Source organism: Chiloscyllium plagiosum, unplaced genomic scaffold (assembly GCF_037043375.1).
Source record: "Chiloscyllium plagiosum isolate Xiang-an unplaced genomic scaffold, Cpla_swu_hap1 HiC_scaffold_5, whole genome shotgun sequence".
Lineage (NCBI taxonomy): Eukaryota > Metazoa > Chordata > Chondrichthyes > Orectolobiformes > Hemiscylliidae > Chiloscyllium > Chiloscyllium plagiosum.
Window position 1 is genome coordinate 32,905,311 of NW_028270143.1, and position 11,689 is coordinate 32,916,999.

The window sequence follows — 11,689 nt, forward strand, 5'->3', positions numbered from 1 at the left end:
GAGGCTGTGCCCTGGCATCCTAGTCTCTTCTACTAATGGAAACATCTTCTCTACATTCACTCTATCCAGGCGTCTCAGTGTTCTGTAAGTTTCAATGAAATAACCCCCCCCATCCTTCTAAACTTCACTGAGTAGAGATCCAATGTCCTCAACCACTCCTCCTATGACAAGCCCTTTGTTACCAGGATCATTCCTGTAAGCCTCCTCTGAACCCCACCAATGCTAGCATATTTTCCTTCAATAAGAGACCCAAAACTGCTCACAGTATTCCAAATGAAATCTGACCAGAGACACAGCTTCAGCAGTACAACTCTGCTCTTATATTCTAGTTCCCTCGAAATGAATGCTAATGTTGCATTTGCCTTCCTAACTGCCAACTGAAACTGTATGTTAACCTGAAGTGAATCTTGAATGTTGTCCCCAACCTGAATATTGTACAGGGCTTGCTGCATTTGGATACAGATTGCATCAGTTATTGCCATTCTTGTAAAGTCAGAGCCCACAGGCAGAGCAAATGGAGGAAATACACCCCATTGATTTTAAAAAAAGTGTGCATGTGTTGGGATGGTGGGGTGAATGAAATTTTTAAAACAAAATCTGAAAAACAAATGTTGAACATGTTAAAAAAAGTGAATCTGGGGAATTAGGAATGGAAGATAATGAAATGGCAAATGAATTGAACAAATATTTTTAGCTAGTCTTCACTAGAGAGGATATATGTAACATAAATCAGGAACTGAAATGGAGGGAGGAAACCAGGAAAAGTACAATTAGCAGGGAAGTAGTACTGAGTAAATTGTTGGAACTGCAAGTTGACAAGTTTCCATGTCCTAGATGGATTTCATCCTAGGGTCTTCAAAGAAGTAGCTAGTGAGATAGATAAGGAAGAAGTTTTAATTTTCCAAACTCATTAGATTCAGGGAGGTTTCCTTTTGACTGAAATTAGCTAAAGTAACTCCTTTATTCAAAATGGGAGGGAAACAGAAAGCAGGGAACTACAGACCAGTTAACCTGACATCTGTCATAGGGAAAATGTCAGTAGTTACTACTAAAAATGTTATAACTGCGCATCTCTCTAAGTTCAAAGTAATCATGTGTATCCAACATGGTTTTGTCAAAGGGAAATCATATTTAGCTAATTTTTTGGAGTTTTGTTCTGAGGAAGTAGCTTGTCTGTAGATAAAGGGGAACCAAGTACAGGGGATGTACTGTACTTGGACTTGGTAAGATGCCACATCATAGATTATAGGGAAAAATTAAAGCTCATGGTTTAGGGGGTAACATATTGACATAGACAGGAGGTTGATTGGCTAACAGGAAGCAGAGAATAGGAATAAATTAGTTTTTTTTAGGCTCACAAGATGAGTAGTGTGCTATTGGGGCAAATAATGGGGCTTTTTACAATTTATATAAATTATTTGGATGAAGGGACTGAAAGTATAGTAGTTATATTTTCTGATGACACAAAGATAGGTAGGAAAGTGAATTGTGAAAATGCTGTAAGGAGCCTACAAAGGGATACAGATAACTCATGATTTTTTAAAAAATCATTTGTGGAATGTGGGTGTTGCTGGCTGGGTCAGCATTTATTGCCCGTACCTAATTGCCCTTGAGAAGGTGGTGGCTAGCTGCGTTCTTGAACAGCTGCAGTCTGCCTGCTGTTGGTTGGCTCACAATGTCAACAGGGAGAGAATTCCATGATTTTGACCCAGTGACAGTGAAGGAATGGTGATATATTTCCAAGCCAGGATAGTGAGTGGCTTGGAGGGGCATTTGAAGGTGATGGTGTTCCCAAGTATCCTCTGCCCTTGTCCTTCTAGGTGGAAGTGGTTGTGGATTTGGAAGGTGCTGTCTAAGCAACTTTGGAGATTTTCTTCAGTATGTCTTGTAGATAATGCACATTGCTGTGAATGAATATTGGTGTTGCAGAGAGTGGATATGTATGGATGTGGTGCCAATCAAGTAGGTTAGTTCATCCTGGATGATGTCAAGCTTCTTGGATATTGTTGGGTCTGCACTGTTCCAGGCAAATGGGAACATTCTGTCACACCCCTGACTTGTGCCTTGTAGATAGTGGACAGGCTTTGGGGAATCAGAAGTTGAGTTATTCACTGTAACATTCCTAGTCACTGATTTGCTTTTGCAGCCACTCTGTTTATGTAGCGAGTCCAGTTGAGACTTAGTCAATGGTAACTCCTAGGATGTTGACAGTTGGGGATTCAGTGATGGTATTGATTGTCATGGGATGGTGGTTATATTGTCTCTTATTGGTGATGGTCATAGACTGGTATTTGTCTCTGGCACCAGTATTACTTTCCATTTGTTAGCCCAAGCCAGAATATTGTCCAGATGTTGTTATATTTGAATATGGACTGCTTCAGTATCTGAGGAGTTGCAAATGGTGCTGAACATTGTGCAATCATCAATGAACATTACCACTTCTGACCTTATGATGAAGGGAAGGTCATTGATGAAGCAGCTGAAGATGGTTGGACCGAGGACACTATCCTGAGGAATTCCTGCAGAGATATCCGGGAGCTAAGATGACTGACATCCCACAACCAAGACCATCTTTCTTTATGCCAAGTTTGATTCCAATCAGCGGAGAATTTGCCCCCGATATTCATTTATTCCAATTTTGTTTGGGCTCCTTAATGCCACACTTGGTCAAATGCAGCCTTGATGTCAAGGGCTGACACTTTCACCTCACCTTTGCAGTTCAGCTCTTTTGTCAATGTTGGAACCAAGGGGTCAGGAGCTGAATGGCCCTGACGGAACCCAAATGGGGCATAACTGAGCAGGTTATTACTGAGCAGATATTCCTTGATAGCAATATTGATGACATCCTTCCATCACTTTACTGATGATCGAGTGATGAGGTAGTAATTGGCCAGGTTGGATTAATACTGCTTTTTATACAGGACATACCTGGGCAATTCTCCACTTTGTTGGAGAGATGCCAGTGTTGTAACTGCGCTAGAACAGCTTAGCTAAGTGAGCGGTAAGTTCTGGAGCACAAGCTTTCAGTGCTATTGACAGAATCTTGTCAGGGCCAATTGCCCTTGGTGGGCAGGGTGAGTAGGCAAAGATCTGACAAATGAAATGCAATACAGGAAAATGTGGAATTGTCCACCTTGGCAGAAAGAATAAAAAACATGCCTTTTTTCCAAAAGGTTAGAGCTTGCAGAGCTCCGAGATGCAAACTTAGTGTAGAAGGTCAGGATGCAGGAACAGCAATTAATAAGGAAAGCTAATAGAGTGTCACTTATTATCGTGAAGGGATTTGAAACCAAAAGTAGGGAGATTATGTTTTAGCTATAGGGCTTTGGTGAGACCACATCTGGAGTACCGTGTACAGTACAGGTCACTGTAATGATGAAATGATGTTAATGCTTTGGAAACAGTTTAGAGAAAATTTTCTAGGCTGAAACCTGGAATGTGCAGATTGCCTTATAAGGAAAGGCTCGACAGAATAGGCCTGGATCTTGTGTTGTTGAGTAAAGTATTAGGTGTCTTAACTGAAACATATAAGATCCCAAGGGACTAATTAAGTGGATGAGAAAACACTCTTTCAACTTCTGGGAAAATATAGGACTGGGGGGCTAAAGTATAAAGGCTCTGGTCAAGATAAAGAAGGAGATATATGTCAGCCTCAGGCAGCTGGAATCAAGTGAATCCCTGGAGGAGTATAGAAAAATCGGGAGGGCAAAAAGGGGACCTGAGAAGCTTTGGAAATTAAGGTCAAGGAGAATTCGAAGGGATTCTACAAGTATATTTAAGATTAACAAGGTCGTCTATGTACGGAGCCACAAGAGATGGGTGAGACCCAAAATGAATATTTCTTGTCAGTATTTACCATGGAGAAGGACACGGAAGCTAGGGAACTTGGTGTTGTCATGAATTTGCTCAGGTGTCCCACAATACCGAAGCGCTCAAATCAATACAAACATGAGCTGGTAATGCAAAACAGTCCCAACTTTACCTAGTAATACTAAACATACTATCGCTATAATCCTATTTGACCCCTTAGAGTTAAAATACATCCTGGGTATCTTGTACATTTACACAGTTGCTCTCTCTCTGGCTCTGGCTCTGTGAAGCTACTTTCTTCCTCTTTCTGTCTGTCTCTCTCTGGATGGTCAACTGGTCTCTGCCTCTTAAGAGACAAAAAAACTGCAGATGCTGGAATCCAAAATAGACCGTCAGACCACAGACCATAAGAAATAGGAGTGGAAGTAAGGCCATTCAGCTCATCGAGTCCACTCCGCCATTCAATTATGACTGATGGGCACTTACCCGCACTCTCCCTATATCCCTTAACTCCTTGCGAGATGAAGAATGTATCAATCTTTGCCTTGAAAACATTTAACATCTTGGCCTCCACTGTGCTCCGTGGCAATGAATTCCATACGTCTCCTCATTTCCATTTTAAATTGACCCCCTCTAATTCTAAGGCTGTGCCCACGAGTCCTAGAATCCCCACCTGACAGAAACAATTTCCCAATGTCCTCCCTTTCTAAGACAGGTGGGAGGCTGGAAGAACACCGCAAGCCAGGCAGCATCAAGAGGTGGAGAAATCGACACTTCGGCTGTAACCCTTCTTCAGGACTGGAGGAAGGTGTGGAGGGAGCTGCAGATAAAGGTGGGGGGGGGGGGGGGGGGGCGGAGGGGCAGGGTGGTGAAGTGGCAATAGGTAAAGACAGGTAGAGGGTATGACCTGATTGGTCAATCAGAGGAATGAATCTGATTGGTGGCAGGGAGCAGTGGAAGGGAGGGGAGTCGGAGGATGGCAAGGGACAGTATTTGAAATTGGAGAACTCATTATTGAGTCCTCTGGGCTGTAGGCTGTCCAGGCAGAAGATGCTGCTCACCTCAGAGACCTCAGATGATTCCAAGAGAGAGGTATGCAGATGAACCTTGTTTTTTTTTGCCTTGAGATGGTTTTTGTAACTTTCTATAGTTCTGGCCAATCAGGGAGATACACTTAATAGCTTGAAACATAGTCAGTCATTTAGATGGCAGCTACTGTTAGTTTCTTTGTGTAGCAGGACCTGGTGCCTTTCTGTCTGGGCTCTCCTTTGTTTAGTGAATAAGTTGCTGGGGGTATATCTGACCAAGATAACTGTTGCCCTTTACATTATGCTAATGTCATTAGCACCTGGCTGCTGTGTTTGTACTGTGTCTGGTGTGTGGGTTTTGTGATTTCCGAGTTTCACTTGGCCAATGTACCCAGAATCCCTTACTGTCTGGCCAAGTTAGCACTCCATCTGTGTTTTAGCAGCCAGGAGACTGCTACACTGGGGAAGTAAGTAGCGATGTCTTGAACAGTCCACATTACAAAAGAGGTGTTAGAGGTCTTAAAATACATAAAGGAAGATAAATGCGCAGGACCTGACCAAGTGTCTCCTAGGAAATTGTGGGAAGCTAGAGAAGAAATTGCAAGAACCCTAGGAGTCATAGTTGTATCATTGACAGTCATGGGTGAGATGCCTGAGGGTCGACTAATGTAGTACCAATACAGTACCTGGAAGGAAAAGCCATGGAACTACAGACTGGTGGGACTAACATCAGTGATCGGTAAGTTATTGGAGAGGATTCTTAAGTACAGGTTCTATAAACATTTGGAAAGGCAAGGACTGATTAGGATAGTTGGCATAGCTTTGTGCGTGAGAAATTGTATCTCACAAATTTGATTAAGTTTTTTGAAAAGGTGACCAGGTAGATAGATGAGGGCAGTGTGGTAAACATTGTGCATGTGGAGTCAAAAGGTGTGGCACTGGAAAAGCACAGCAGGTCAGGCAGCATCCAACGAGCAGTGGACCCTTCTGGATGCTGCCTGACCTGCTGTGCTTTTCCAAAGCCACACTTTTTGTCTCTGATCTCCAGGATCTGCAGTCCTCACTTTCTCCATTGTGTAAATGGACTTTAGCCAGGTCTTTGACAAGCTACCACATCATAGACTGGCTAGTAAGGTTAGATCATATGGGATCCAAGGAGAGGTGGCCAAGTGGATACAAAATTGGCTTGATGGTAGGAGACAGAGGATGGTGGTAGAGGATTGTTTTTTTCAGACTAAAGGCCTGTGACAAGCAGCACTGGGCAAGCATTGGTGCTAGATCCTCTGGTGTTCATCATTTATATAAATGACTTGGATGAGAACATGGTGCATGGTTAGTAAGTTTGCAGATGACACCAAAATTGGTGCTATAGCGGACAGTTAAGAAGGTTGTCTGGAGTACAATTGGACTTGATCAACTGTGCCAAGGAATGGTAGATGGGGTTTAGTTCAGATAAGTGCAAAGTGTTGCATTTTCGTAACACAAACCAGGGTAGGACTTACAATGTTAATGGCAAGGTTTTGGGAAGTGTCGTTGAACAGAGACACCTAGGAGTCCAAGAATGTAGTACCTTGAAAATTGCATCACAGGTATGTTGTATTACTTCAGTATATCTAGAATATTGATAAGTTTGCTCCCTCAATTTCTGCAGTGCATCTATCACCATTGTATCTTAGTAGCTCCTATTTATCAATTGTATTATTAACATGCTTGCATCAAACTGACACTTACTTATTGTGATAATACATAAGAATTCTTAGTAATCCAAGATGGAGGACAGGAAAAATTTGTCGCTGCAAACAGCTGCTCAATTGTTGAGGTATTTTAGGTGTTGGAGGTGATTTCCTCAAATTCCAGGAGCAGCAATTACTGTCTTATATGCTGTTGCAATTGTTTTAGGACTTTGGGAAAAAAGTCAAAACAATGGCGCTTTTAAAAGGGAGAAAGACAGACAAAGGCAGTGAGCACATGGTCTTGAAGGGAGAGAGAAAAGAAACCTACACTGCTAACTGATACAGCAGTGAATCTGCGCAGTTACTGCCTTTGCTGTTTGAATTCATGTGTCGCTGGACATCGGAGTGTGTCTAGGCGAACTTAACAAACAGCGAAATGCATAACTTATCTTGAAGGAACCTGTTTAGGAGACGTCACAGCACAGGAATAAATAAGTGAACAGTTTAAGTATAGCCTTGCTGTAAATCTACAATAGTCTGTAGAGTGGATTCTTTTTTGATTATATGTTTTTATTGGGATTTGTCTGTTGATTAAATTATAAAAATGTAAGCCATAAGTTAGCCTGGAGCAGTGTTTTGTAGAGCAATAAGATAGTGCTATTTTCTGGGACTGTAGATTAGAAGCAGCAAAATGGCCTTTAAAAGAGTGATATGCTCTTCTTGTTGGATGTGGGAGTTCAGGGAGAGTTTACGTTTTACTGGGGATTTTATCTGCAATAAACGTTGTTCGTTGTGAATCCTACCAGATCAAATGGATCGGTTGGAGTGACAGTTAGAGGCAATGAGGAATTTACAAGAGCTAGCAGGTGTGATGTGTGGCAGTTATAGGAAGGGAGAAAAGCTGCAGATATAGTCAGGTAGATCTGTTAACTCCAAGAAAGGTAGGAGAGGTAAGCAGGTAGTACAAGAGTCTTCTGTGGCTATGCCCATTTCAAACAAGCATGCTATTTTGGAAAATATAGGGGATGATGAACTTTCAGGGAAATGGAGCACAAATAGCCAAATTTCTGGTATTAAGACAGGCTCTAATGTAATGAGGGCTATGTCAGGTTCCAAGCAATCAATTGTGTCAGGACACTCTCTAGTCAGAGGCACAGACAGATATTTATGTGGCCAGCAGAGAAAAATCAGAATGGTATGTTTCCTCCTTGGTGCCAGGATCAAGGATGTCTCAGAGTCAATGCAGAATGTTCTCAAGAGGGAGAGGGACCAGCAGGAGGTCATTGAACACATTAGAATCAGCGACATAGGAAGGGAAAAGGATGAGATTCTGAAGGGAGAATATAGAAAATTAGGCAGGAATTTAAGATGGAGATCCTTGAGGGTACTAATATCTGGATTACTCCTGGTGCCACAAGCTAGTAAGGGTAAGAATAGAGCAGATGAATGCATGGCTGGTATATGGAAGAAGGATTCACATTTTTGGATATTTGGAATCTCTTAAGGGGTAGAAGTGACCTGAACAAGAAGGACAGATTGCACCTGAATTGGAAGGGGATTAATATACTGTCAGGGAGATTTGCCAGAGCTGCTCGACAGGATTTAAACTAGTAAGGAGGTAGGGTGGGACCCGGGGAGATACTGAGGAAAGAGATCAATCTGAGACTAGTACAGCTGAGAAAAGAAGTGAGATTAACAGTCAGGGCAGGCAGGGACAAGTGGAGAACAAGGTAGGACTGATAAATTAAACTGCATTTATTTCAATGCAAGAGGCCTACAGGGAAGGCTGATGAACCCAGGGCATGGGTAGGAACATGGGACTATGATATCATAGCAAACGTGGCTCAGGGATGGACAGGTCTGGCAGCTTAATGTTCCAGGATACAAATGCTATAGGAAGGATAGAAAGGGAGGCAAGAGAGGAGAGGGAGTGGCGTTTTTGATAAGGAATAGCATTACAGCTGTACTGAGGGAGGATATTCCAGGAAATACATCCAGGCAAGTTATTTGGGTGGAAGTGAGAAATGAGAAAGGGATGATCACCTTACTGAGATTGTATTACAGACCCCCTAATAATCAGCTGGAAATTGAGAAACAAACTTGTAAGGAGATTTCAGTTATCTGTAAGAATAATAGGGTGGTTTTAGTAGGGGATTTTAACTTTCCAAACATAGACTAGGATGGCCACAGTGTTAAGGGTTTACATGGAGATGAATTTGTTAACAGTGGACAAGAAAAAGTTCTGATTCAGTATGTGAATGTACCTACTAGAGAAGATTCAAAACTTGACCTACTCTTGGGAAATAAGGCAGGGCAGGTGACTGAGGTGTCAGTGGGGGAGCACTTTGGGCCAGCAACCATAATTCTATTAGATTTAAAATAGTGATGGAAAAGGATAGACCAGATCTAGCAGTTAAAGTTCTAAATTGGAGAAAGGTTAATTTTGACAGCATTCGGCAAGAACTTTCAAAAGGTGATTGGGGGCAGATGTTCGCAAGGGTCGGCTAGAAAATAGGAAGCTTTCAGGAACAATGAGAGTCCAGAGACAGTATATTCCTGTTAGGGTGAAGCACAAAGGTGGTAGGTGTAGGAAATGCTGGATGACTAGAGAAATTGAGGTTTTGGTTAAGAAAAAGAATGAAGCATATGTCAGGTATAGACAGGAGAGATTGAGTGAATCCTTGGAAGAATATAAGGGCAGTCGGAGTATACTTAAGAGGAAAAACAGGAGAGTAAAAAGGTGACATGAGATAGCTTTGGCAAATAGAGTTAAGGAGAATCCAAAGGGTTTGTATAAATACATTAAGGACAAAAGGGTAACTAGGGAGCGAATACGGCCCCTCAAAGATCAGCAAGGCGGCCTTTGCATGGAGTTGCAGGAGATGGGGGAGATACTAAACGAGTATTGTGCATCAGTGTTTATTGTGGAGAAGGACATAGAATGTAGGGAAATAGATGGTGACATCTTGAAAGATGTGCATATTACAGCGGAGGAAGTGCTGGATGTCTTGAAACACATAAGGTGGATAAATTCCCAGGACCTGATCAGGTGTACCCTAGAACTCTGTGGGAAGCTAAAGAAGTGATCGCTGGGCCTCGTGCTGAGATATGTATATCATCAATAGTCGCAGGTGAAGGTTGGCTAATGTGGTGCCACTATTTAAGAAAGGTGGTAAGGACAAGTCAGGGAACTATAGACCAGTGAGCCTGACATTGGTGGGCAAGTTGTTGGAGGGAATCCTGAGGGACAGGATGTACATATATTTGGAAATGCAAGGACTGGTTAGGGATAGTCAACATGGCTTTGTGTGTGGGAAATCATGTCTCACAAACTTGATTGAGTTTTTTGAAAAAGTATCAAAGAGGATTGATGAGGGCAGAGTGGTGGACGTGATCTATATGGACTTCAGTAAGGCATTTGACAAGGTTCCCTATGGGAGACTGATTAGCATTGTTAGATCTCATGGAATACAGGGAGAACTAGCCATTTGGATACAGAACTGGCTCGAAGGTGACAGAGGGTGGTGGTGGAGGGTTGTTTTTCAGACTGGAGGCCTGTGACCAGGGAGTGCCACAAGGATCGGTGCTGGGCCCTCTACTTTTTGTCATTTATATAAATGATTTGGATGTGAACACAGGAGGTATAGTTAGCACGTTTGCAGATGACACCAAATTTGGAGGTGTAGTGGACAGCGAAGAAGGTTACCTCATATTATAACAGGATCTTGATCAGATGGGCCAATCGGCTGACGCGTGGCACATGGAGTTTAATTTAGATAAATGCGAGGTGCTGCATTTTGGGAAAGCAAATCTTAGCAAGACTTATACACTTAATGGTAAGGTCCTAGGAGTGTTGCAGAACAAAGAGACCTTGGAGTGCAGGTTCATAGCTCCTTGAAAGTGGAGTCACAGGTAGATAGGATAATGAAGAAGGCATTTGGTATGATTTCCTTTATTGGTCAGAGTTGGGAGGTCATGTTGCAGCAGTACAGGACATTGGTTAGGCCACTGTTGGAATATTGCGTGCAATTCTGGTCTCCTTCTTATCATAAAGATGTTGTGAAACTTGAAAGTCTTCAGAAAAGATTTACAAGGATGTTGCCAGGATTGGAGGATTTGAGCGAAAGGGAGAGGTTGAATAGGCTGGAGCTGTTTTCCCTGGAACGTTGAAAGCTGAGGGGTGACCTCATACAGGTTTATAAAATCGTGAGGGGCATGGATAGGATAAATAGACAGTCTTTTCCCTGGGGTGGGGGAGTCCAGAATTAGAGGACATAGATTTAGGGTGAGCGGGGAAAGATATAAAAGGAACATAAGGGGCAACTTTTCCATGCAGAGGGTGGTGCATGTATGGAATGAGTTGCCAGAGGAAGTGGTGGATGCTAGTTCAATTGCAACATTTAAAAGACATCTGGATGGCTATGTTTTTAGGAAGGGTTTAGAGGGATATGGGCCAAGTGCTGGCAAATGGGACTAGATTAGGTTGGAGTATCTAGTCGGCATGGACTAGTTGAACTGAAGGGTCTGTTTCCATGCTGTACATCTCTATGACTCTTTGACTCTATGATATGAAGATGCCCACTTTCTGCATTGCAGTTTATGTTCTGACCCTGTCCCACATGTTTTCCTGAGCTCTCATTCAATCCCATCTTCATGTTCCACGTCTGCTGCTGCACCAACTCTACTCATCACTACTGTCTTCCAGGTTCTTTTTACAAACAAACAACAGGCAGAATTTGTGTGGTTTGAACAATGGCACTTTTAAACAATGGCAAGAGCATTGGGAAAATGGGTCAAGAATGGAAAAAAGTTCTAATTTTCCCTTTCACATTTAAATAATGACTTCAGAATCTCATTATTGAACAGCAAATATCTTATTCCCATGAATTTACAACATATTTATATCTCAAACAATCTTATTAATGAGTCTCTTCCAGTTCTCCCACCTTCCCAGATGGCAGAAATCCTGAACATAAGTCAGAGTCTGTACCCACTTCTACAGGTCAGTTGTATCTTCCCCACAATGTCCCAGCATGCTCCAGGCTGTCATGTTCCTTGACCCTCTATCCAGGTGAATCAGCATCAGCAAACCATCAGCAGCCACTATATGATCATGCTTAATGTCACACCATTTCAGCCCTTTAACACTTTGACTTGGAGCCCAGAGGCATCTACAAT